Source organism: Canis lupus, chromosome 7 (assembly GCF_011100685.1).
Source record: "Canis lupus familiaris isolate Mischka breed German Shepherd chromosome 7, alternate assembly UU_Cfam_GSD_1.0, whole genome shotgun sequence".
Taxonomy (NCBI): Eukaryota; Metazoa; Chordata; class Mammalia; order Carnivora; family Canidae; genus Canis; species Canis lupus.
This window is the reverse complement of record NC_049228.1, coordinates 45,582,761-45,609,106: the sequence shown is the minus strand read 5'-3', so window position 1 is coordinate 45,609,106 and position 26,346 is coordinate 45,582,761. Positions and strand designations below refer to the sequence as shown.

Sequence of the window (26,346 nt, the reverse complement as noted above, 5' to 3'; positions counted from 1 at the left end):
TCCCATCTTTCACTATCTTGTCTCAGCATCCTGCTGTCACTCAGTATTGGAACTCAGAGTACCTGGTACACATGAACAGTGAATTCTACAGGAACACTTAATATAGTGGAGAGTTTTTTTCTAGTTTGTTATCTAGCCTGTTTTTATAGATGCATTTTGCAATTGTTTCTCCTTGGCTTGTTTCTGAAATTGGAAAAGCACTGTATCCTCTTTACCATAAATCATCAGAAAATAAAGGCAGAGTGATGTCATTCTGCACCCTGTTTTGGTAAGGAATGGAGATAATTGTTCACATTTCCCCAGGTCCCCCAGGGTCCAACATTGGTCTGGACTCTATCCAAATGCAGCCAAAGAGGAAGGATCGTTTGAGAAATGGAACACTGCAAGATACAGCCACTCTTTTCAGCCCTTGTGAATTCCATAGGGATTTTAGCGTACATGTGATTCAAGAAAAGATCAGCCTGGCTGTCAGAAGAGATACTGAGTCCAGCTTTCTTTCTGGTTTCCCTTTCAAAAGAGAAGAGCCTTTAACTCAAGGAATCTACTTCTTAAGGCCCCTGAGAACAAGCTGTACATCTCAGATTATTCTTACGCATTCCAGGAGGCATTTGGGAAATATATATGTTAATTTCTGATTGTCCTTGGGACTACAGGTAAAACCAAAAGCTGTCCTACTAGCTCAAACACCTTCAGTGCCTAATCTGACAAAATTCCTCATTCCTTTTAAGGGCTCTTCAAGGGATGATTTTCTTTCTTATCTTCCTTTTCTTGAGTCACTCAAACTCCTCCAAATTGTTCATGCTCTGCACCCTTCTCATTGCTGAGCTAACTGCAATTGGTTACCCATTACTGCGCATGTTGACAGAGAATCCAGAGTCATGTCGACTATCCATGGACTACCCATGCCAGCCTGCAAAATTTAGATGGGTAAGACAACAGGAAAGGGAGAGCCTGGGGGATGCACACCCCTAGTCCTTATTACAGGTATTCCAAACAGAAGTACAATAACCAGCCATGTCTGCCTACAACTAGGTGCATCAATGCTCTTCCTTCCAGATGTCCATTGATATTACCCCTGCAGCCCACATAACCAAAGTAGAACTCTCACTTAACTGCCTGAAAACCTGTGTCTGCCCAAACCCTACCCCTGCCTTTGGGGCCTTGATGAGCTTCCATTAGGGGCACTCTGCTTTGTCAGGGACAGTTCTAGCTTATGTCTGATAACCTATAAAATTAAGCATTTGTCCCAGTCAAAAGTGGTTTTTTTTGACAGATTATATGCTCTCCCTAGTTTAATTAAATGCCTGATTTTCAAAAGGCAGCATGAGTCAGAATGTCTCTGGTTATAAGAAAAGTCTTTCTCTTGGTATGCTTTGGTGGCTCAGTGGTTGAGCATCTGCCTTTAGCTCAGGGCATGATCCCCAAGTCATGGGATCGAGTCCCACATCAGGCTCCCTTCATGGAGCCTGCTTCTCCCTCTGCCTGTGTCTCTGCCTCTCTCTCAGTGTCTATCATGAATAAATAAATAAAATATTTTTTAAAAAAGAAAAGTCTTTCTCTTTTTCTCACCTTTGTAGAAGAATATTAGGATGCACCAAAAGAATGACACCAGAAGAATGACACAGGGACTTGAAGTCTCAGCACACAAATGACCTGGGGCAGGTGATTGGGAAAAAGTTGACACTGAAGGGTGTCCAGGCAAACTCAGAGAAATTTTATGTGAGGCTAAAGGGAAGAAACCTATCCCAGAGATTAGGAAGGAGGGGCAGGACTCCAGGCTTAGGGGAGATATTTGGGGATAATACACTCCCCAGGTCAGAAAGAAGGGCATTTGTGGAGAACAGGCATTCTGTGTGCCCTTTTTTCTCCCTCTTTGTGTCTGCACACTTTGACCAATAATGCACCAGTGATTTCTCTCTGGTATTTCATTTATGGCAATAACTTCAGGTCCTGTGTCTGGTCATAATGGTGATCTATGTATGCCATCTACAGTGGGCATGGATAATGAATCCTATTTTATTTCTTAATTAAGAATTTGAAAGTACTGCAAATTACTGCAATTAACATGGATTTTCTTCCTCATTTATTTACTTATTTAGATGCCTGAAATTGCACCCTTAGCTTAAACCAACCACAGGGTTCAGAGCCTGTTAAAATATATAGCATTCATTAAAATATTTATTCTTCCCCAACAGTGAAGTTGCAATTTGGAAATGGTGGCGATATCTATGTATACAAAATTCTTCCCCCCTCAAAAATAAACTATAACTATCTCTATCTATATAAATACAAATGTATAGAATATAAAATTCATCCAGCTAATTTAGAAAGTTGAATTTGTTGACAATCCTTTGTGTAACTGAAATAAACTAAGATCTTCAGAATAGCTCATTATTATTTTAACTTCAACCAGTGCTCTTGTTTTCCCTTTCAAAGTTCTTGGAGATTTGAGCATCATCATATTTTCAGAAGATCAGTGCTCACTGAAAAATAATAAAAACAATTTAAGGGTGGTTGAATTCATCTCACTGACTTCAAAACAACAGAATCTCAATAAACTATTTAACATCAAATTATCTAGTACTTTTGAAGATTCAACCTTAGTCTTCATTCTTGGGTTTTTGGATTTAGTTTTGTTTCTAACTGGTTTGCATAGAGACACAGCTCAAGAGAGAGTGGTTGACATTAACCAAAAATATGCGTTAGAACTTTAAGTCCTTCGGTGTGGGCCAGCAGCCACTCCAGACTCCAGCCCGCAAGGGTGTAAATGGGTATAATTCTACCAGAAAGCAATTGAGGAATACCATCTCAAAAGCCCTAAAAGAGGAAAACCCTTTGAAATCCAGCTAGTCCACTTCAATGAATTTATCCTTAGCAAAGAATGAAGGATGTGTGCCAAGATATAGCTACAATGACATTCATTACTGCCCTGTTTATAGTAGCAAAATAAGTAAAATAACCTATGTACAGCAGTAAGAGATTGAATAAATCTTTTGCTGGAATACTAAACAACTATTAAAAACTATGTGGTTTGTATTAGTTATCTATGGCTACATTACCCCAAAACTTAGCAGCTTAAAATAACAAACACATTATCTTGCAGTGTCAAGAGCCTGTGGGCAATGGCTGATCTGGGTCCTCTGACTCAGGACTCTCATAAGTCAAGGTGTTTGAACCATCTCAAGGAAAGGATCCACTTTCAAGTTCATTCAAGTGGGCATTGGCAGGATTCAGGTCCTCTAAGCCTGCTGATTGGAGGTCTCCCTCAGTTCCACAGCCCTCCTTTCTGTGGGGCAGTTTACAACATAGCAGTTGGTTTCATCACAATAAACAAGCCAGAGAGCAGGAGAAGGTGAACAAGACAGCAGTCAGAGTAATTTTGTAACCTAATCTTGAACTGATATCCCATCACATTTGCCATATTCTGTTGGTTAGAAGTAAATCAGAGGTCCCACCTACACTCCAGGGGAGTTCATTACACGATGACAAAGATGCAAGAGAGCAGGGATCACCGGGAGCCATCTTAGAAGCTACTAGATACCACACAATTAACATGTATTAAAAAATATTGGCAAAAAAAATATTCATAAAATCTTACTCAATGAAACAAAAGCAGGTCACCAAACAGCATATGCAGTATGATCTCAGTTCTATAAGCGAAAAACAACAGAAAAAAAAATATATGCATATATATTAAATACTCATGAAACAGTCTGTAAGTGTCCTGTGGGTTAACTAGTGATTATATCTGAATGGTGGGATGACAGATGAGTTTTGTGTCTCATTTCCTAATATGTATTTTTTATTTTTTCTAAAATGAACATATATTGCTTACAATTTTAAAAAGAGCACATATTATTTAATTTAAACACAAAGCATTCTAAATCCTCTAAACTTCTTGTTTCTGACCTGTACTACTGTCCATCTTTACAGGACGTTCTTGCTCACTACTTGAAGGCACCTAAGTAGAAGTTCACGAAATTCTTTGTAGACCCCATTGAAACCACTGTCAAGTAAATTGTGAGTATGTTCTAGAATTTTCTATATTTATGTCTTCTCAAACAACCGTTACCACCAATAATGCTACCATGGAAAACTAAAAAAAAAATTTTAGTGACCTCTAAGGTCACTGGGACCACACTGTAACTACCTGAAAGAGCTGGGTCCCATGATGATCTTTTTCCCCTTGAACCAGTATCTTCCTGGCTCAATCATGGTTGCTTTCATGAGTTGGCATAATCACAGGATGTCTATCTTCTCTGCAAAATTCCAACATGATAGGTTCTATTTTTATGTCAAACATAGGTAAACCAGATCTGACACTGCTGAACATATTTGCAAGTTTGTGAAAGGAAAGGGGATGGGTGAGAAGATAAAATCATTACTAATCCCCACACTTCATTGGTTTCCAGGCCACACACCACCAGAAGGGCCTGAGTTGGGATGCCACTGGTTCTAGGTTGAAATGACTTCTCCATCAATGTAAATGTTATCTTAAGGTCATTTACTGATGAAAACTATTGTTTTTCCAAACATAGATTTATTGGTTGCTTGACAAGCTGTCCAGTTTTTCTATACCTATACTGAGCACAGAGAAATCTGCTTAGGTTGGGTGAATTGGTATCCATAGAGAAGGAAGGCAGTGGTTTTTTTAAATGGCAAGGAATTAGGACCAGGTTTGAAATACTGGTGGGTATCTTCTTATTGGATATACAGTACAAGAGCTGGCATAACATCACACTCAAATCTTGGTGGTTTAACATAATAGATCATTTTTCCTTTATATAAGGCCCAGATGAGTGTTTGTCAAAGTGATGATTCAGAAACCCAGGTGTTTTCTATCTTGTGGCTTCACCATCTTCTAGGACCTTTGAGGTTTATGCTGGATTTTCTACATCTACCTGGTTGACAGGGAAGAAGACCGTGAAGATGGCTCCTACCAACCTTGACCTGTGATTGACACACATTCCATTTCATGAATGACTGCCAGTCACATGGGCCTCACCTTGATTTTTTTAAAAAAAAAGGCCTTGAGTTAGTCCCTGATTGGCAGTCACTTCCTAACAAATCTACTCTGTGGTAGGAGAACACACATCATGGGCTCTATCAGGAAAAATCATAGTGTTAGAAAGGTCCTATTAAGAAAATTCTTAGTGGGCATTCATTCGTCCATCACAGAGCAGGGATCAGTTGACTCATCAATAATTTTGAATAATGGACCATTCTTCTCTTTATGAAGGAACTTCTAATACCAACCATACATTCTTCTCGTGATTAAGGCAACAAGTCCCTGGTGTCAAACAAGGTTCTTTTTTTTTTTTTTTTTTTTTTTTAAATTTTTTTTTAAATTTTTATTTATTTATGATAGTCACAGAGAGAGAGAGAGAGAGGCAGAGACACAGGCAGAGGGAGAAGCAGGCTCCATGCACCGGGAGCCTGACGTGGGATTCGATCCCGGGTCTCCAGGATCGCGCCCTGGGCCAAAGGCAGGCGCTAAACCACTGCGCCACCCAGGGATCCCTCAAACAAGGTTCTAAAGGTGCTAAGTATGCCTGCCAATGCTGGTAGTTTGCAGAACCCACTGGGTTCTCATGATACCAGCTCTAAAACCACTTTTGTCTGCCTGTCTCCCTGCCTGTCTGTCTCTCTTTCTCTCTCTCAGTCTTAGCTTCTTATTGTGTCAAATGACAGTAACAAGTTCCATTTCTTAGGATTGTTATAAAGCCACAAGGAAATAATTTGAGAAAGGGCATGGTACACACTGTCTCAACACCAGGGGCTTCTGGAGAAGCAAGTATCCACATGTGATGAATAATCTCCAAAGTGCCTTTCCAGCACTACCACAATCGCTGATTATAATAATATCCTTGTTACTATTAAGCTACAATTACAATGATTAGCACTACCGTCAATGCGACATCTCTTCTCAACAGTGCTTATATTTGGATATTTAAGTCTCATGACAACCTTATAAACTGGAAAGGAGACTCACTATTACACCCATTCCATAGGTGAGAGAATTGAGCCTCATGGAGGCTAAGTGACCAAGGTCACTGTATAGCCCAGCCAGAGTCACCACTTGGCTCTCAAACCCAAGTTAAATGATACTACTGCACCAGATGTAAAATAGGAATGTGTTGGAAAATATGGCATCATTGAGGAGACCTCGTCTCACCCCCTCATTGTTCAGATGACTTGGGGATGCCATTGAGGACTGATTCTTTCTATGCCCCTGGCCTCAAGTTGTCCTTTCTCCTTCCATATTAGTCAGACTAATTGGACCTGGGTCACGGGGTGGACGGAAAGGCAAGTAGTGACAGTGTTGGTGGTATCATTTTATAGAAGCCATAATACACGGGGCTCTTGGAAACTGTTCCAAGGAACATGAGCAGAATCCCAGAAAGGTGGGAAAGGGGGCACTTTTCCTCCTCTTTAGCTCACATACATGTATCACTGGCCAGCATCACCAAACCTAGTGAAGTGAGTGATAAATTGGAATCTGCTACTAGGTTTCATAAATTTTTTCTCTCTTCCTTTCAATCCTTAGGACTTTTCCCAGATAATGTTAATGACTAATTCTTTAGTGACTTTATTCTTTCAATTGAGAAAGAGGAAAAAAACAAAAAGAACTATCACCAGTAGCCTTAGGTTAGCAGAATAAGGTCTCTAGAGACAGTGTTTGGTCCTGAATTGGGTGACTCCAACTGCCACCGGCAGTTGAGCTGTTGCACACATGGATCTTCCTGTAGAGCGCAGCCCCCAGACCTAGACCTGCTGTCACAGGAAGGTTATTTAGACACCGTCCATTATGATTTCCTCATCTGTTAAATCAGGTGGATGATGCCCTCCTTGCCACCTCCTCAACTTTCTTCTGGAAATACTGAGACCTGGGGACTCAAACAAGTAAACAGAAAGTGCTTTGAAAAGCATAATGTGCTAAATAAATATACCAAGAGTCATCATTATCACTGTGCTATTGCCATTATTATTTTGTGGTCAGCTCAGCTTTTCTTAATGCAGAGCAGTTAATGAAGTGGCAACTGTATTGGTTTCCCACTAGGAGGGTGAAGGGGCCAAATGAGGCTCTATTTTTATCCCATTTTAGTATCTGGGTTTTTATTCACAATAGCTATGTCTAGTGGGTTTATCAGTATTTTAATTACAGTGCCACTTCATTATACTTATTCCTAACAAAAACCAGGCTAAGGGCATATTTTTTTAATCCTAAAAATGGTGGATGTTCCTAAAGAAATTCTAACTTTCACCAGCAACCAAAACACTGACACCTTTGATCCTACCTCTAAGCTTGGTACCTACAACTTTTAATGAATTATTTTCAGCATAACAAAAAAAAATGTTTAATTGTATTTGAAGGCCTAGTAGTAGAGAGAAAAATGACAAAGTCTATTAGTCATCAGACTTTGGTTTACAAATTGTTCACCTGCAGAGAAGCACTTTTCCTATGGTCACGAGAAGTTACCGGAATAGGAAATTTAGTAATCAACATAAAGACAGACTGGTAAAGTCAAACAAAGAGAAGGGCTATCTCACTCATCACCCTGGCACATGGCCTTTCTGTTGTTCCTATAGCATCTTAGGTAGGCTTGCCTTAGTGTCATTATCAAAAAGACAAGTAAACAACTGCCTCATTAGAAGGAAAAAAATAGTAAATGTTGCAAACTAGGGAATCTAGCCAGTTAGGGCCATAAAATATCAAATTAGAAGGGGCTATGCAAGCCTATGGCCCAAAATAACCATTTTATAGATAAGAGAAAGAAGGCTTACACAGCTGAAGTGCACATCCAAGGTCATGCAAATGCACAACATTAAGTTGATCCCTGAGGGGAGCATATTACTTTCCTATCTTTGTTGTAACAAATTACCACATATTTAGTGGCCTAAAGCAACACAAATTTATATTCTCACCATTCCATTCTTACAGATCAGAGGCCTCGCATGGTGTCACTGGGCTAAGATCAAGGTGTTGATCAAGGTGTTGTTCTTTTCTGGAAACTCTGAGGAGAATCCACTTCTTTGTCCTGTCCAGCTTCCAAAACAGCCTGCATCCTTGGCTTGTGGCCCCTTCTTCCATCTTCAAAGCCAGAAATGTTACATGTCTCTGATGCTTTTTTATGTAATCACATCTCTGACCATAGCCAGGAAGGATTCTCTGCTTTTAAGGACTCATGTGATTAGACTGAGTTCACTTGAATGATCCAGGGTAATCCCCCTATCCTGAGATCGGTAACCTTATTTACATCTGCTGAGTCCCTTTTAGCAAAAGATAATATGTTCATAGGTTCTGGGGGACATCTTTGGGCAGGGAAGGGCATTATTCTGCCCACCAGAGGGAGAATGAATTTACAGAGAAACAAGATGGTGAGTTAAAATGGTTGAGTTAATGAGTTAAAATTTTTTCCACAAAAAATAACTGTGGACACCTATTGTAGGCTAGGGTCTCCAGGAATCCTACTCTACATGGAAAGTTGTTGGAAGTAAGAGTGCTCAGGATCAAGTCCTACAGGAGACAGGAATGGGTGGAGGGAGGAGCTGGGCAATCCTAAAGCTTCAATTCACCCCATGGTAATCCCTAGAATGGAATGGCCCTTCAGAGTTGTCATGAGGGTCTGATCTTTAAACTCTTTTCCCTCTTATTGCTTTGACCACATTAAGCAGTCACAGGGTGTGGGCTGCCCCAAGAAGGGGTTGTGACCTTGGGCAAGTCCACTTTCTTCTGAGAGGACAGTTCTCAGTATCTAGGGGAATTTGTCCTTCATTTGTAAAGGAAGCTCTAAGAAGACAATCACAGCTTCTAGTAGAGAGCTTGTGCCGACATTTTTTTAAGGTTTTATTTATTTATTCATGAGAGACACAGAGAGAGAGAGAGAGAGAGAGAGAGAGAGGCAGAGACACAGGCGGAGGGAGAAGCAAGCTCCATGTGGGGAGGCGGACGTGGGACTCGATCCCAGGTCTCCAGGATCAGGCCCTGGGCTGAAGGCAGCTCTAAACTGCTGAGCCACCCGGGCTGCCCTTGTGCCGACATTTCATGCCCACATTTGAAAAAAAGTAATAATAATGAAGTCAGCTATGGTCTGTTTTGAATGATGCCTGACAGATTTTGCAGAGAGGTTCATGAGACAGAACAGGGTCTGGAAGGAGAGTCAGATTCTTGACATTGCACGGACATGGGAGCAAGAACAGGCAAGAGTCACATGAGGAGAGGAGAATGACTCTGGGTCAGAAATAGTGTCGACCCCAAAGGAAAAAACAGACAGATTGTGAGTTCTGGGGACTAAGATCCAAATTCACATCCAACCCATAGCAGAGGAGTGGACATTGCCAGAGGCTACAGGTAGGGATGGTAATGCTGATACTGGTTTAGGAAGATTCCAACAACTTGCAGCAGAGACTGGTCAAAACATTACAATCCAGCATGAGCCATGGGAGTAATTAGGGAACAGGTAAGAAGTCCTGTTTCTATAGAACTGAGGAAAAGGCAAGAGCCAAATTACCAAGGAAAGTGGTGTTCTGTATGAGATTGAGCAGGTGCACTACAGTCTCATGTCATTTGGCCTATGGATGTCATTTGGCACCAGCCCAAGTCGGATTTCAGCACAGGAGCACAGGATGTTCCAGTCATCTGAGTAGCAAAGGCTAGAAAGATGTGAGGGCATTGCCTCATGTTCTTTCACAGAATATCAGGGCTAACCTTAATGTTCGTTTTAACCAAATAGTGTCTGTGAGGAGGGTACAAAGACTGATTTGTCCCTACCCTCGAACCCCCAAGACTCTCACTGTCTCTGGTCAGTGCTGACTGAACCCAATATCGGTGCCAGAGTGAGCTCTGCTTGTTTGTCCAGACAAACCTCATGGAATCTCAACAACCTCCACTTCTCTGCACATCCAGACTGCAAAGTCTGAAGAGAACGATATTTAAGACAGGGGCTACCTGCATGTTCTAGAAGATTGTATAGATACTGTATGGAGTCTAACCATATTTATAGACAAAGTGGTTTTGTTTTCTTCTACATGCCTTAATTCAAGGGGTGAGAGCAAAGCACTTCTACATAGTAAGCACTGTTACTTCCCTGTAAGTCCTTTGTCACGTGTAACTATCAGCAAGAACACTAACAAAAACTTCTGTTTCCTGAAAGGCCTCACGTTTTACCAAGCTCTCTCATGTCCATTGTTTCTTTTCAATTTGACGATACTACTTGGGGGAGGGAATTACTATGCTCCTAGTAAAGATGAATGAACTGATTCAGAGAGTTGAGTGACTTACCTTAAGTCACAGGTTAGAGTCTGAAATTGGACCTGGGCCTTTCAAATACAAGTTGCTTCTACCACATTATCATAAGTCTACACCAGTGAAAGAGTTCTGTGTCTCACAACCCTGCAAGTTTAGGAGGAAGGAGAGTCAGGAAGGTAGAGAAGGCAGAGAACTGAGGAAAAAATTGTCTGACTTTCACCTTTTGTCTCAGGCCAGTTCTGAGATCACTGTATTTGATTCCTTTTTTTTTTTTTTTTTTTTTTTTTTTAAGATTTATTTACTTATTTCAGAGAGAGAGGGATAGGGGCAGAGGGAGAAAAGCAGACTCTCCACTGAGCATGAGCTCTATCCCAGGACTCTGAGATCATGACCTGCACCAAAATCAAGAGTCAGAGAGGTTCAACCGACTGAGCCAACCAGGCATCCCTGTTTTTGGCTCCTTTTGCCTTTCCCTCAGTGTTTTCAACTCTTCAAAGCATTTTGTACACCCTTACCTCATTTGTTCCACTCAGCAGTCCTGTGAGGTAGGCAGAGCACATCTGACAGATGAGAAAGCTACAGCCCAGAGAGGTTAGACCACTGGCCCAAGAACAGTTGGCCATCCAGTGGCAACATTGGAACTGGAACCCAGATCCTTGCGATGGGGATGGGATGGGGGGAAGCACCTGCTGAGAGAAGTAGGAAGGAAACATTTCATTAAAAGATTCATCAGTATCCATATACATTTCACATTATACAAAACGGAAGTCAAACCATTATGCTCTATACCTTAAACTTACACACTGATGTAGGTTGATAATATGTCAGTAAGACTGGAAAAAATAAACTTAAAAATTCACATGAAAGTAAAACCAACAACAGCCAAGAGTTTGGGGAAAGGATGTAAAAAAGCGGGGCTACATCACAGGCATCAAAACACATGATAAAGCAATGTGATCAAGGTGTAGGGACACAGAGACTAATGGAATAACTAGAAAGTTCAGAAAGAGACCCACGCATTTAGGAAACTTGTTATATGACAGTAGTTGATTACAAATAAATAGGTAAAGTATGGACTTTTGAAATTAGTGTCACAACAATTGGCTCCCCATATTGCAAAATTAACATTAGAGCTTTATTTCATATGCAAAATGACAAAATATTGTAAATAAACTGCAGGTGGATTTGAGGCTAAAAGTTCAAACAACAACTTTTAAACTATTTGAAGAAAATTCAGGAAAATATTTTTATATCAAATCAGGAAAAGATTTCTTAAGATACAAAAAAAAAACCCCACAAAATAAAAAGATATATTGGATCACATTAAAATTTAAGATTTGTATAAGACCAAAGACACCATGAACAAAGCCAAAGGATGAGTGAGAGATTTGAAGGAGGCAGTTGCAATGCATTTGACCAGCAAAGGATTAATATCTAAAATATGTGAGGAAAATGCTGCAATAGGTAAAAGACAAACAGCCCACTAGAAAAACATGCAAAATATAAAAATAGAAATCAAAATGGGCTATAAAAACATGGAAAGATGCCCTACCTCATTAATAATCAAGGAAATGCCAAGTACAGTGAACAGATACCATTTCACACCTATTTAGTTGTCAGAATTAGATAGTTCAACAGTGCTGAGTTTTTGTGGGAAATAGGCACTGTCATTCTGGAGGGAGCATGTTGTTTTAACCCCTTTAGAGAGCAATTTGGAAATATCTTGTAAAAGTGAAGGTATATGTCTCTATGACAACTACTTCTATGTCTAGATACATACCCTAGCAAAACTCATTCCGATGCATAATATGACTTATAAAAAAGGATGTTTATTATTGCAATGCTTTCCAAAATTGAAAATTTGGAAACAATCTAAATGCTCATCAGCGGGTCAATGAAGGGATGCCTGGGTGGCTCAGTGGTTGAGCATCTGCCTTTGGCTCAGGTTGTGATCCCAGGGTCCTCAGTTTGAGTCCCACATCGGGCTCCCTGCAGGGAGCCTGCGTCTCCCTCTGCCTGTGTCTCTGCCTCTCTTTGTGTGTCTCTCATGAATAAATAAAATTTTAAAAAAGGAGAAGACAGGTCAATGGAAAAGCCATGTATATTTCATAGCAGTGAGGCTCCCTAACTCATTATCAAAATAGATGATTTGGGAAACTCCAAGTTGAACAAAAAAATCAAATCATATCAATGTACCATTTACATACATGTTTAAAGCATACAAAACAATATTGTCTATTACTTATGGATTCAAGCATAGGTGTGGTAAGTGCATAAAAACACAGAGAGATCCATGCAGTCCAGGAGAATGGTTTCTCAGAAGAAGGAGGAGGATGATAGGCTCAAAAACAGTACAAAGACACTTCAACTGAACCTATGTGTCATTTCATTAATTAAAAAATAAACTAAAACAAATTCAGTGATGTGACCATTATAACATTCTGTACTGTGGCTATTGAGTGTTTGACATAGTAAACAATTCAGGAAAGAAGTTATTCACCAGCAGCCTCTCTTTCCTCTGGTGGAAATGAGAAGGCAGTGGGGAGCATGAATCTGCAGGAAACAGAGCTGACAGCTTTGAAGATTATTTTGGCTTTGGATTTCTACTCATGCACACACACCGAGACAGTTCCACACACGGGAGCAGCAGGGTCACACAAGAAGCACTGCCAAGCAAAATAGTCAAGGCATACAGAGGCCCTGCCAGCCCCAGCTCTGCCACGGCATCGAGAACATTCTGTGGCTAGGAATAGGGCCCAGGAATGACAATGGCTTAAATACAATAGGACAGCCTCTCTGTCAACATAAAAGAATTCAGAGGTTGGCAGTCCGCACCTAACATGTGTCTGCACAATGTCTCCAGGACTCAGGTTCTTTCCATCTTTCTGCTCTGCCATCCCTAGTTACACGTGTTCCATCTCCAAGGTCACTTCATGATCTGAGATGGCCCCATAGCTGAAAGCCATCCAGGTCGGAAGCAAGAAGAAGGAGGAAGGAGAAAATGGTTCCCATGAGCTGTCATATAGCCTTCCATCAGTTCTTTCCTGGAAGTCCTTTAACTTACATGGACATTTTGTTGGCCATCCCTAATGTCAAAGGAAGCTAGGAAATGTTTTCTTTGCTGTTCATCACTTCACACTTTGATCAGACTTCTACTTGGGATCATTATACCTGAAGCCCTTGTCTGCCCACTTGGCTTCTACCACCCAGGGACAGGTCTGAGTTGGGCTGCTCACCTTTTCGTCCCCCCACAGCTGTGCTTCTGCACTTACACTCCATACTCCCCACCCTTTAGGAAGTGCAGTTTCTTTTCCAGGCCTATCAACTGCTAGAAACACCTGGATTCTAACTTTCCAACTCACTTCTTCCAGGGAGCCTTCCCTTGGCTTATGGCCGTCCCCAATGAGACCACTTCATCTCCACGTCCATTGTCAACAGCATCTTTCACTTAGACAGTCAGGCCCCCTTTGACTCTCTGGGCCGGTGATTCACAGTTTTTTGTTTGTATTTATTTATTTATTTATTTATTTATTTATTTATTTATTTATTTATTTATGAACCCTTTCGTCAAGTGAAAAAAGTAGAAAACCCAAGGAAGTGGTAAGATGAATAAAATGGTGGTGCACAGTGGGTGGAGCCCAAAGTCTTCAGAACACACTCTGAAAAGAGAATATCTTGCCCTTATTTCATAAGTGAAGACACTGCTACCTCAAGTCAGAATTGAATTGTCCCAGGTCATGCAGCTCATAACAGCAATAATAATGACAGCATTAGCCAACACTCACCCTCTGTTTCAAGCACCAGTCTGAGTGCTTTTCATAGATTAATTAAAGGCACTAAAAGTAAAATAATAAGAAGACTCTGATTGTACCTCAGAAATAATATGAGAGTCCATTTTTGTCCAAGGCCCAGCGAAAAAGCTTTATGCAGAAACTGCCAAGTATATCATCTATTTTATAGCTATCTGGTGATATATTGTAGTGTGTAGCACAAATTTTCTAAAAGGTTTAGCAATCAAATCAACAACGAAGAAAACCATCACCTAAATACATTTCTGTATTTTACTACTGAAATCACCCCAGGAGAATTCTATTTGCTAGGGGCTTGAGGAGAGGCCCCAGGGAGCAGCTCTGGAAGCCCTTGAACAGGGTCAGTGTCAGATGCTGGGAAATAGACTCAGAGCAGGAAGGGCAGTGAGAAGCTGCCAGCCACCCAGAGCCAGAAGGCCTTGTGCCTGGAGGTGACAGGAACAGCCTGGCTGGATGGCGTGGCGCGCTGCTTGCTGTAAGTGCCATAAGTAGTGCTGTAGATGAAATTGGCAGGAAACGTGCGTGAAGCTCACACTTTCTCTGCATCTTCACCTCTCCTTACCACCACCGTGGCGGCTTCAGGAGAGTCTCACATCTATTCTAAAGTGAACCCTCCATCTCAGCTCAGGATTCATCTCCTCCTGTCTCCTAATTAGGCTCCTACATTCTTACCTGGTCTCTCCCTTTCAATTAGATTCTTCTTCCCCCACAAACACATCATATCCCTTTTTTAAGGGGGAGAGAGAGAGAGAGAGAGAGAACTTTCCTCAGCCCCACTTTCCCCCCACACTAGCACCCAGTCTCTCTACTTTTCTTAATTGCCAGATTTTAAAGAAGTACTTCTTTGTTCACTGTCATGCCTGCCACATCTCCACCTTCTTTAACACCTCACAGTCTGCTTTCTGGTCCCACAATTCCACAGAACTTCTCTAATGGCTAGATACACCAGTCTGTCCACGCCCCTGGTCTCAGCAGCATTTGTCACCGTGTAACCATTGCCTGGACCCAACATCTTAAAATAATCCCCTCCTTTGGCCTACATGACCCTGTTCCCCTGGTCTCCTCCAATACCTTCTCACCTCCTCTCGGTCCCAAGACCCCCTATAAACTATCACCTTAGTCCTTTGATGGAAAAGACACCAGAATGATTCAACTGACTGGATGTTTGGGGGTAACACACTCTTTCAAAAATCTGAGGGACGTTTTTAAAAAATCTCCTTAAAATATGGTTTGTGTATACATATACATGCATACAGATAGGCACACACACACAAACAATATTTCAGGAGAAGCTCATGGACTTCCTAAATGAAGGGCCTCTCTCCAGAGACAAACCTTTTGTACAAAATGTAATTATAATGTCATGTGGCTGTTCCATGTTGCTTTAAATTTTTTATTTGTTTTCTTAAAGATTTTGTTTGTTTGTTTGTTTTAGAGAGAGAAAGCAAGCAGGAACCGGAGGAGGGACAAAAGGGGAGGGGCAGAGGGGAAGGGAGAGAAACAAGCAGACTCCTTATAGTGTGGAGCCTGATGCAGTGCTTGATGCAGGGCTCTATTTCACGACTCTGAGATCATGACCTGAGCCAAAACCAAGAATCAGATGTTTAACCCACTGGGCCACCTAGGCACCCCTCCATGTTGCTTTTAAATCACATGTTTCTAGTAAGTTCTTGGCTTCAGGGGTCCTGTAATGAAGTCACACGCTTTATCAGAAGGCAGGAGCCCACCATTCTCATCCCAGTTTTCATACCTTAAAGACTTAAACAAGTCACCTCTCTAAACCAAAGTTACCTCTATAAAAATAGGTATTATAATTTCTTCTCTGCTGCCCAGGATTTGTGGTAAAGGTCAAATGAGATGGGGAATTTGAAAACATTTTGCAGAGTTCAAAGCAGTATGGAAATGATTACCATGAAAATCACCTGTCAATATCCTTCCAGGGTACACTAGCAGGGTGTCGACACGGGCTTTAATCCTGTGTTAGGCACCATGTTATGATATGACCTGGGTCCATTTCTCAGTTTGTAAACTGAAGATAACAGCTCTTCTAGCTACCTCATAGAGCCAGTATGTCTATCAAATGAAATAACAAATGTGGAGGGACTTTGCAGCTCAGCAAGGCTGAGGCGCCTGCCATTTCTCATCCTCTTCTTTGTCTCCTCTCCATGTGCATTAATTGAGTTCCGTGAGCCCAGCAGAGTGAGGCTGTGTTCACAAGAGTCCCACCGTGCCCAATGATGGAGAGTTCCTATGAAACAAGTCTGGAGTCGAATTAGACTCCAGTGAGTTAATCATGGATAATGTAATTATAAGAAGCAGCAAATAAATTGATAATAATTGGCTACTTATTATTTTTATAAAGGGTGCATGGAGAGAAAGAATATAGTGTGTGATAAAGATTATCCATTGTAGAAATAATCACTCCTCCTAGCCACTTGGCCTACATTTGAACCCCACCCTAGGAGCAAGCATGTGCTCTTTGGTATACTGGGTCGCTTTTTTTTTTTAGAAAATACTTTCTAAAAAAACAATTTTTTTCATAAAATAAAATACTTTCTGACCTGAAATCCTGGCTCTACCTGGATGCATAGCCTCTGGTAGGTGTGCACAAGTTTCCAGCTCTCCAAAAAAGAGCACAGCAGCTGGAATTAATGTGCCTTCCTTGGTCCCAGTCCTTTCTTCTGTCCTCCACTGTGCCCAGCTGAGGCTCAGAGTGTTGGAGGGGGCAGGGTTTGCAGACAAACCATCAAGCTTAAGGTGGCTCCACCAAGTTTTCTCTGGTTTCAGAAAGATACAGGATTTCCATGGTGCTATGGGGAGGGAGCACTAACTATTACCTGGTGAGGACAAGCCAGGCTGCTGTCAGAGTCATATACATAGCAAGAAGCATGTCTCAACAATCTCTAGGATCTGGGAGGTACAAAACTGGCCCTTCATTCCAGAAGTGAGGAGAAACAAAGTGTCTTGGGCTCCCTGGGAGGGGAAGCAGAATAAGGAAATGGAAGGGAAGCCAGCGTTTATTGAGCCAAGGATATTATCTACGTATTTCATTCAATCCAGTCAACAATACTCTCACATATGGGTTTATTGTCCCCTTTTCCCAGCAAAGAACCTGAGGGCCAAAATGGCTAAAAGTTGCCCAAGATCACACAGAGAAGAAACAGTGGGACTCTAGATGCCAGGCTATTTGCACTCCAACACACTGGCTCACCAGAGGTGTCAGAGGTCTTTCCAAGTACTGGACACACCCAGAAAAAGAGACTCTCCAGTTGTGTCCTAAGACATTCCCCTTGATAAAGGACCTTTGATTATTATGTAATAGACACAGACTATAGTTGAGTAAGAAGACCCCAGTCTCAGACATCTACTAGACATCTACTACCTTGTAAACCTAACTATCTATAAAATAAACAAAACATTATCTCTCCTTTCCAGTGTGAGTTGTATAATTCAAATGCAGTGATATTTGTGACAGTACCTTGTCTTCAGAGATAGAGAGGGTGACATTGCCTCCACTCACAGGGTTGCAGCTAAAGGCCACATCCCTGCATAGACACAAAAGAGCAAAGACTGTAGAGGTCCTGGGATACTGGATATGAATAAAGCAGGAGCCTAGAATGCAACCAAGGTCTGATAATGAGTTACTAGATCAGAGCAGCACTACCAGTGACAAGGGGCCCCACACATCCTGCTTAAAACCTTCCTAGGATCGAATGGGTCTCAGAGCCTTGGGCAGAGCTAAGTGTTCCTGTGGTTAAGTCAATATTTTCTGACCCAGGAAGAGGAAAGTCATGGGGCAGGAAGCTGGGAGGTCATTACAGCTGGCTAGAGCAAAAATATCATGAGAGATGAGCTCTAACTCTGCCTTTCCCCTCTAATCTCTGGATACGGTGTCCTGGTTTTATGGCTCTAGAGAAAAGTATAGGCTGTCAGATCCCAGAGGATATGGACTTTTTATCTTACATGTTATTGGACTTCCTGTAGAACCTAGAAGAGTACAGAGCTCAAATAAGTGGTCCATAAAGGCAGGATACTGTGCCATCCTCCTGTGAGTTCCCACAGCTAACTTGTCCCATAATGAACTTTTCATTAGGCAGAAGGACCTAGAGTGCTTACTAAACAGATTCCCAAGTTCCCCTCGCAGATTCAGGTTCACAAGGCAGGGATAGGACAGTAGTAATGTGCCTTTAACAAACTCTGCTTCCAGTGGAGTACGCCCTAGGGAAAAGCTGATAGTCTATTGTTTCACGTACTATCTTGTACTGAAGTGATCTGTTTATGGGTCTAACTCCCCCGGCCATATTGTTAGCTACTCCAGGACAGGGTCTGTGCCTTCTCATCCTCGTACCCCAGGCCTGGCAGAGCATCTGGCACGTCATAGGTGTTTGGTTGTGCTCACATCCAGATACATCCCATTCTCATAGGAACAGTCCCATATCTAGGGCTTGTATAGTTTACAAGCATCACTGGGAACCCCCATAGATCATAAATATGGCAAGAGTATTGAATGGTGGGATGCCAGAGTGATAGAGCTAAAAAGTACCCAAATCCATGCTTCAGCTTCCCTAAAACAAAGGATCCCTGCAACCATTTGGGTCTATAGGATTATGCTCCAAGAAACATTTTCTCTGAGATCATCTAACCAGTGTCATACAGTATACCTTACAGCCACTTTGTAGACAAGAGGTCCAAGGCCTAAAGAGGCTGACACATTCAAGACTGCACCCTGAATCAGTGTCATGCCCAGAACTCAGACCTGGGTCTCTGGATTTCCTGAGCAGAGCTTCCTGAAAACCACAAGATCCTGAGAAGGACCTGTGTTGGTTTTTGTTTTTACTTTTTTTAAAGAATGGCCAATAAAATCTTTCCCTTTTCTAATGCCTCTAGTGCTTGCTATAGGGGCATTTGTCACAAGAAGGATGCATCATTTTAAAGTTCCCTGGACAGCTCTTACCAGGGACTCGGGCCATGGAAAGTCTTCCCCAGAGTCCCTTGGAATTCTAAGAAGGAAACGATGTTAGAGCTAATTAAATGTGTAATTACTGTTGATTGTAGCAAGCATGCTTCTTTTAGGTCAGATTTATGATGCAGGGGCCTGATAGTGTTTGTGACACGTGATAGCATTGTGTATGTTCTCACTAAATTGGGACCCTTGTCTCAGCCTTGGAAGTATTACTTAGAGGCTGGTTGTAAAGGATGGGGGAACAGGCTGCTGTGGATTTCACAAAACAAGCTCTACAGAGGGTGGCTCCGTGTTATGCACATTAACCCAAATGGAACCTCCCTGTGCTCTGCACTCAATGAAAGGGCCTCCTCTCTGCCCAGCCACATGCTTAGCAAAGCACATTAGTGTAACTAACTCAATGTCTGTTTTCTATGTGTCCTTTTTCCATTCTCCGTTCCATTTTGGGTTGTTCATCACTATAACTCTCCTATCTTAATGTTTTTCTGACTTTTCAGGTATTCCTGCTACTTTTTCAGGTGCTCTGCGAGATGCATTCCTTTTATTCAGTCCTCGGGCCTCACCTTGCCTCCACTTTTTTTCCCTTCTGCAAAACCTTGTTACCCTCCTACTTGGCAACTGTAGCTAAAATGCTCAATAACAGAGGTGGACGGACCCCATCTGTAGTAGATCCAATGAGAGAGGTTGTGCCCTTTCTTCTTTGCCCACCTGTGCTAATGATTTGCAGATAAATCTCTCTGATGGCTCTCATGCTCTCTGCTGCATTGTAATCAGCCTGTTGGATTCAGAGTAATTTCCCCCATCAAAGAGGCTTCTCTCACGAAGCTTCCCACCCCATGGGGTAGTGGATGAGACAGAAGGGATTGTGTTCATTTTGCAAGTTTTGAAGCTAAGGACCAAGGGTCATGCTGACTTAACCCAAAGTTAGTTGGTAATAGAGCCCCTTCAAGAATCATGACTTTGCGTATACTGGTCTGAGAGTCTTTAGTTTCTATCTCCCTCTGATCACACTCTTACATAGTTAGACTATAAGGCCGGCTGGTATGTCCTCAGTAGGATGGAAGAGAAGGAGAAGGAAATCTTTGTTTTCATCTCCTGGAATGTTCTAATGGTTCCAGCTGTGGCTACAGTTCATGACTATGGGGATTTTTTTTTGCTTGTTTATTTTCTTTTGAAAGATTCTATCTCGATTCCAGAAAACTTTCCAGCAAACAGTACTTTGAGGCAGCTGGGGAAGGGAGGGCTGTTCCTTCCCTGTCATATGTCCTTAAAATAACACAATGGGGGAGGCAAGCCCTCAGGGCCCCCTTGAGGTACCAAAGATAGCATAATGAATTGGCTAATCATAAACCATTCGCTCCTGAGTTCCAAGCGCTATGGTAATGAATTGCCAACGAGCCATTCGCCAGACTGCAGCCATATGGTGAGGGATGGGACCCTGGCACATTGTAGCCATACTGTGGATTTGTCTGTGTAATTGTTCCCATCCAGGACCCCCCCCCCCCCCATCTCTATGGCTGCTAATTAACGTCCTGTTTAAGCTTCTGTTGTCAAAACTAATTATTTGTTTGTTTTATGCAGACAGGTCTTCTCTTATCTGGCTAATAATAGTGACCATTAAGAAATGAAAATGTGTTTGAGTTCACATAAAAATATTTAAATTTCACATCTTGTATTACCTAGTGGGTACCCAGGCCTAGCAGCACTGGGCCTATGGTAGCAACTCAATCCAGGAACTTATTAAAACCAACAAATTATCATCTTTCCCAATAGAAACACAAATGTGGATTCAGTTCATTAATTTCCCCCATCGTTCTTCCTGTCTGTGGACATTACTCTAGTTGGATCGTCAGCTATAAAATGTGGATTTTATGATAAGAGTGATAATAAAAATAATCAGAAGAAGGAGATTCATTTATTAGAAAAAGGCACCATTTCAAATACACATTCCCTGTTGGTCTGAGGAGATGGTGAAATTTTGGAAAGAGCAATGTTGGTTTCCCTTCTGCTCCTCTACCATTTTGTTTCCTTGCCTCTTTTGCTACTTTCCTTAGCACCCAACTAGGGCTAGAAAAAGAGTTTGGGGAATCCTGAAGAAAAACAGAATAAAGCCACCCAAGAGGAGAGGAGAATGAGGATCTACCACCAGTATAGAGCAAACCCAATTGGAAAGGAACCATTTTATGAAGGGTTTAGGAGACCAGCAGGTCAGGGAGGCTGTGGTTTGGTGTGCTGCTTCCGTACACCAGCATCCCTCAGTGTCCCCCAACCCTCACCAGTAAGGAACAAGGGGTATTGACTATCCCCCATTCGACAGCCTTTCCCCACTGACTGCCTGGTGCTCCTGTGCATTGATTTTCCTTTTATGATAATGTTGAAGAATACAAGGAAATGAAGGCAAGGAGGAAAGGAGATGAAGGTGTGAGGAAGCCCACAGGGTAGTATTCCCTGAGAATGCTCCCGGGCTCCTCACTGTCGAAGGGACGTGGTAGGAACAGTCGCTCTGTTTCACAACTTCCTGATTTTTCCCTGCATCCACGTCCACACCCCAGAGACAGCCACAGTGTTAATTGCAAGGTCAGGCCAGTGTCTTCCGTGGCATCTGGGACATGGTATAATGCACACAGATTTCCATATGCGGTCCCTCCCCATAGTCCTCGGCCCCGGAGCACCCACACCACGTGAGAACGCGGCTTCTCGGGAGACGCTGACATTTTAATTGGAAGCATCTGTTGCCTTTTCTGTTATTTTTGGCCAGGTTTGGTTTATTTGTATGAGCCGATGTTTGTGTACAGACCCGCCTACGTGTTTCACAGGAGGCGGGACACACAGCCTAACATTGCCGCCTCTCTCATTTTCTTCTCAAGTAGCAGACTGGGACATGTGAAGACGGGGCCACCTGCATTCACCCCAGTCTGCTCTCTGCTGGGGTTCTCTCAGATGAACTGGGGGTGGGGAGGACCAAGATGAGAACAGAAAATCACCTTCCTGGGAAAGTAGATATTTGGGGGACACCTGCCTCCCTCTTTCCACCCCTGGCCTCACAGCCTGAGACTATGGGGGTCCCTCTCCCACCATCATCCCAGTGAGTGTCCCTCCCCTGCTTTGACTCACACACTAGCTGGTGCCGCCAGCCTCACGTCACCTTCAAGGCCCGTTCCCACCAGCCTCTGAGACCCTGCCTTTCACTCAGAAAACCCTCTCTTCTGTTTGTCAAAGCCCCAGGCACCTCCAAAGAGCCCCCCCATAGTTGCTTGCTGACCCGATCACACCCTCGGCGGTGCTTCTGCCAGTCAGCAATAGGCACATACTGTGTTTTTGCTGTATTTAGAGCTATAGTGGGTTGACTGGTGCCCCCTCCCAAGATGTCCCCCCCAGAACCTCAGAATGTGAACTTTGGGGGATGAAGGTCTTTGTAGATAACATTAAGGTAAGGATCCTGAGATGGAATCATCTGGATGAGGGTGGGTCCTAAATCCAATGATGGAGGAGACAGAAAAGTAAATGACAGAGAGGAGGACAGATTGGAATGATGCAGCCACAAGGCAAGGAATGCCAGAAGCCACCAGATGCTGGAAGTGGCAAGAAAAAAAATCCTCTCCAGGAGCCTTCAGAGCAAGCATGACCCTGCCAACACCTTGATTTTGAACTTGTAGCTTCCAGAACTGTGAAAGAATAAACTTCTATTGTTTTAAGGCACCAAATTGGTAGTAATGTGGTAAAGTAGCCTGAGGCTAGGGTGACATGGACAAAATTCTAAAAATGAGAGTTGGAATCTACCCTAGACTTGAAACTAGGGACCTGGTCTGCTGTGTCCCCTTAGAGAGGACACATATCCAGGCCTGTACATTGAAGGAGGTGGACAAAACAATATGTCTAGGACCCCTTACAGCTCTAGTATTAAATGTTTTGTGCAAAAGAAAGAGATTATAACAACATAGGATGGTGACATTATAAGCCCAAATGCCTACTATGAAAAGCAGACTAAAAAAGCCATCATGGATCAGAGAAGTTCAAGTGCAGCAGCAGAGTCAGTGAAAGGCCCACAAAGGAGTCAGTCTCTAAGCTCAAGCACAGATTGGTGAAGGACAGGAACAGGGAGGGGATCAGAGGCAAGGGCCAGGGGGAGGGAACAAGCAGAGGTTGGATGAGTGGGTGACAGTGAGGAAATGGGCCAGGGTAGAGCAAGGAAGACCATGGGAGGGCCACATCACCACCCACCCAAAAGTCAGCCTTTGCTAATATCTTCTTCACTGCCAGCATCCCAGCACCAAGGGATGTGCTTTGCCCCCTGGGAAAAATCAGACTTTCCCACATCTGTGCATTAAACAAATAGATATTGAATACTCACTGTACAGCCAGCATGGCCCAAGCATAGAAGAGTCAGTGGTGAGCACAGCCTCTGCCCTCAGCTTGCAATCAGATGGCGGAGGCAGATCATTGAGCATGTAACTACGTTCAAGGTGGTGGATATTTTAGTCAAGAACATACACAGAGGGGTACCTCAGGCTGATCCCTACCTCAGTTTGGGGAGCTTGGAAATCTTCCCAGAAGCAGTGCCTTTTAAGCTACCTGAAAAATGAATAAAAGTTGGCTAGTTGACAGGAATGGTGGGAGCTTCCTTTAGCTCTCCCTCATTTGAGTATGTGTAAAATAAAGAAGCAGAAACATACATACAACAGGAATAAATAGGAATAGTAAGAAAAGGCAAGAAGCATAATCAGTTATAAAAACATGGCCATCTGGGGCCATCTGGCATGGGGACAAATATCCCTGCACAAACTAGGGCCTTCCAAGTATAACCCTGAACCTAAAATACAAGCTTGAAATAGATTTCACTGTCCTCTGCTTTTCTCAAAGGTAAGAAACACTGGGACATTTTTCAGAAATACCATCATCCAACATCAGCAGCAGAGGCATCACAGCTCTCTGGAAGATTGATTTGGGTAGATCTGTTCCCAGCAGGGGCTGACCTCCTGAGTCTTCCTTTGTTGACTGTTGACAGACTGGTCTTCATCTGCATTCTCAGGGTGACTCTCCTCTCTCTCTCTCAGCTTTTGGAAGAGAGTCCTAAGTTCCTCAAAGGCAGGGCCTTTATCATTTCTTTCCTTGCCAATCCACTCATGGGTGCCTAGCCATCTACAAAGTGTTCCTCTACAAATAACCAGTGTCGATTTAGTGAGTCCCCTCAAACTTTCCAGCATCTATTCAAATGGACCGGGGAAAGCTGTCTGAAGATATGGGCCCAGTAATTCAACAAGACTTTATTAAGGGGTCTCAGTTTCAAGGCATCATACTCACACAAAAACACCTGTCCTCAAGGAGTTTACAATCTGATTATGGAAACCAGACACAAACGTGTGAAAATGTCAATGGAATCCCAAAATGTAAAGATATTTGGGGGTCAGAGATGACCTCTGAGTTGATTTCATGGGTAGCAATGCCAGCATCCTCCAAATCATTGCTTTCAGGTCTATCTGAGGCAAAATGCAAGGATGAAGGATCCTTGGCCCTCACCTGGGGACTGTAGATGGGGCTGGGGTATTGTGGAGCTTCCAATGTAGCCAATGGCCTTGAAATCTCTTTGAAAAGATTATCTTTGAAAATGAAGACTCCCTATGCCCTTTCGTGGAATACATCCCCATCTCACCCACCTCATCTGTGGACCTGGCAGCCTCCATCCCATCCCTCTTTGGAGACAGCAACACAGGGAGGAGACAGATCAGGTCCCCATCTCTGCCTATCCATCTCTATCATCTCTTCCCTATTTCCCTCCCTCTCTTTCTGTCAAGACCTGTCTGTCTCTCTCTCCAATTCTCCATGAGCTTCCTCTCTGTTCTTTTCTCCCACTGTCTCTTTCTGCCTCTCGGTCTCTAGCTCTTTCTGTTACATGCACACAATTATAGGCCCTTGTCACAGTGAGCCTCAGTTCTAATTTATTAGCATGGAGGAGATCAAGGTTTAAAAGAAGAAGAAAAGGGATGCCTGGGTAGCTCAGTGGGTGAGTGTCTGCCTTCAGCTCGGGTGTGATCCGGGGTCCTGGGACCAAGTCCCGCATTAGGCTCCCCAGGGAGCCTGCTTCTCCCTCTGCCTATATCTCTGTTTCTCCCTCTGCCTGTATCTCTGCTTCTTTTCTTCTCTTCATGAATAAATAAATAATTTTTAAAAAAAAGAAGAAGAAGAAGAAAAGACATTTACAGGAAAGCCAAGATAAGGCTGTGACTGCATTTCAGGTCACTGAGGGGACAGAGGAGGAAAAATAAATTGGACAGAATTTAAAGTGAGGACCAGACCCGCTGAGTTACATTGTGTCAGCAGTCTGCCACTCTAAGGGCTGTGACTCTGCATTCAGTGAGCCCTCACCCCTGCCTCCCTTGGATTGTTCTTATGGGAGGTGTTGGGGGCAAACCCTCTAAATAGTTCGACTAGGATAAATCCTCTTTGGAGAACTATCTGACTTGGAGCCCACATGATTGCTTTTCTGAAATAGAAAGTATTATGAGTCATGGGCCAGGCCTCTGCTGCACGGAGGAGTGAACGGTGCTGCTTCAATGTCGGGACTGGAGGAGGCTTTGGAGAGTATCTGATTTGCCCTCTATGTAATGGAGAGGGAACCTGAAACCAAAGAAATGAGGTTGTCCAAAATCCCACAGCTAGTTTGGGCAGAGCCAGTCCAAAGCATTTCTCTAACACCTCCTCACTGTGCTTCCCAGGCTCCTGCCTCACCACTGTCTGTGATGGGCCACATTGGGTGAGATGCTTAACCTCTCTGAGCCTCAGCATTCTGACTGCAGAATTAGGGGACTTGGGAAGAAAGCATTTCTGAAGGTTCCTTATGGAGTAGCAAGTGTTTACAACTATTCTTGTGTTTAAACCTGGCATTTCTGTGTTTTACAGTAGTCATCAAAATTCCCACATTTAGGTGAGAAAAATTAGTCTCTGTGAGATTAAGCCAACTCCTTAAGGTCATGAAGCTTGTAGAGTCAGAATCTGAATCCCAATCGCAGTGGTTTATTCAGTGCCTGCCCTGCCCAGCTTGTACTTAGCACAGCCTTAAAGGACAAGAGATGAGTGTGGACCCATGACCATGCACTCTCACACTCCCAGGCCTCTCCACCCTGCTCCTGCCAGTGGAGGCAGGGCGCTATCCCTTGCCCCCAGGCCCTGCCACTGATGAAGTGAAGAAGCAGGTGGCTGTGCTCCCTGGAGAGCAGCCTCGTCCACTCTGCCATGGACTATCACAACGACACATTCTCCTTGGCCTACCAGTCAGGGTCTGGCCTTCAGAAAGTAGCCCAGGCCAGTGCTCGGCACTCAGCCCTGCT

The 26,346-nt window shown here is 43.0% G+C and overlaps 1 protein-coding gene across 3 annotated transcripts in view; it reads left to right on the top strand.

The window, feature by feature from the left end:
- Positions 1-26,346, top strand: part of SLC14A2 (solute carrier family 14 member 2) — a 469,281-nt gene that overhangs the window by 311,309 nt on the left and 131,626 nt on the right. For all 3 annotated transcript variants that reach the window (XM_038543386.1, XM_038543384.1, XM_038543385.1), the window contains one exon: positions 3,934-4,020. The gene's annotated coding sequence lies outside the window, so the exon portion shown is untranslated. The remainder of the gene's footprint in view (positions 1-3,933; positions 4,021-26,346) is intronic.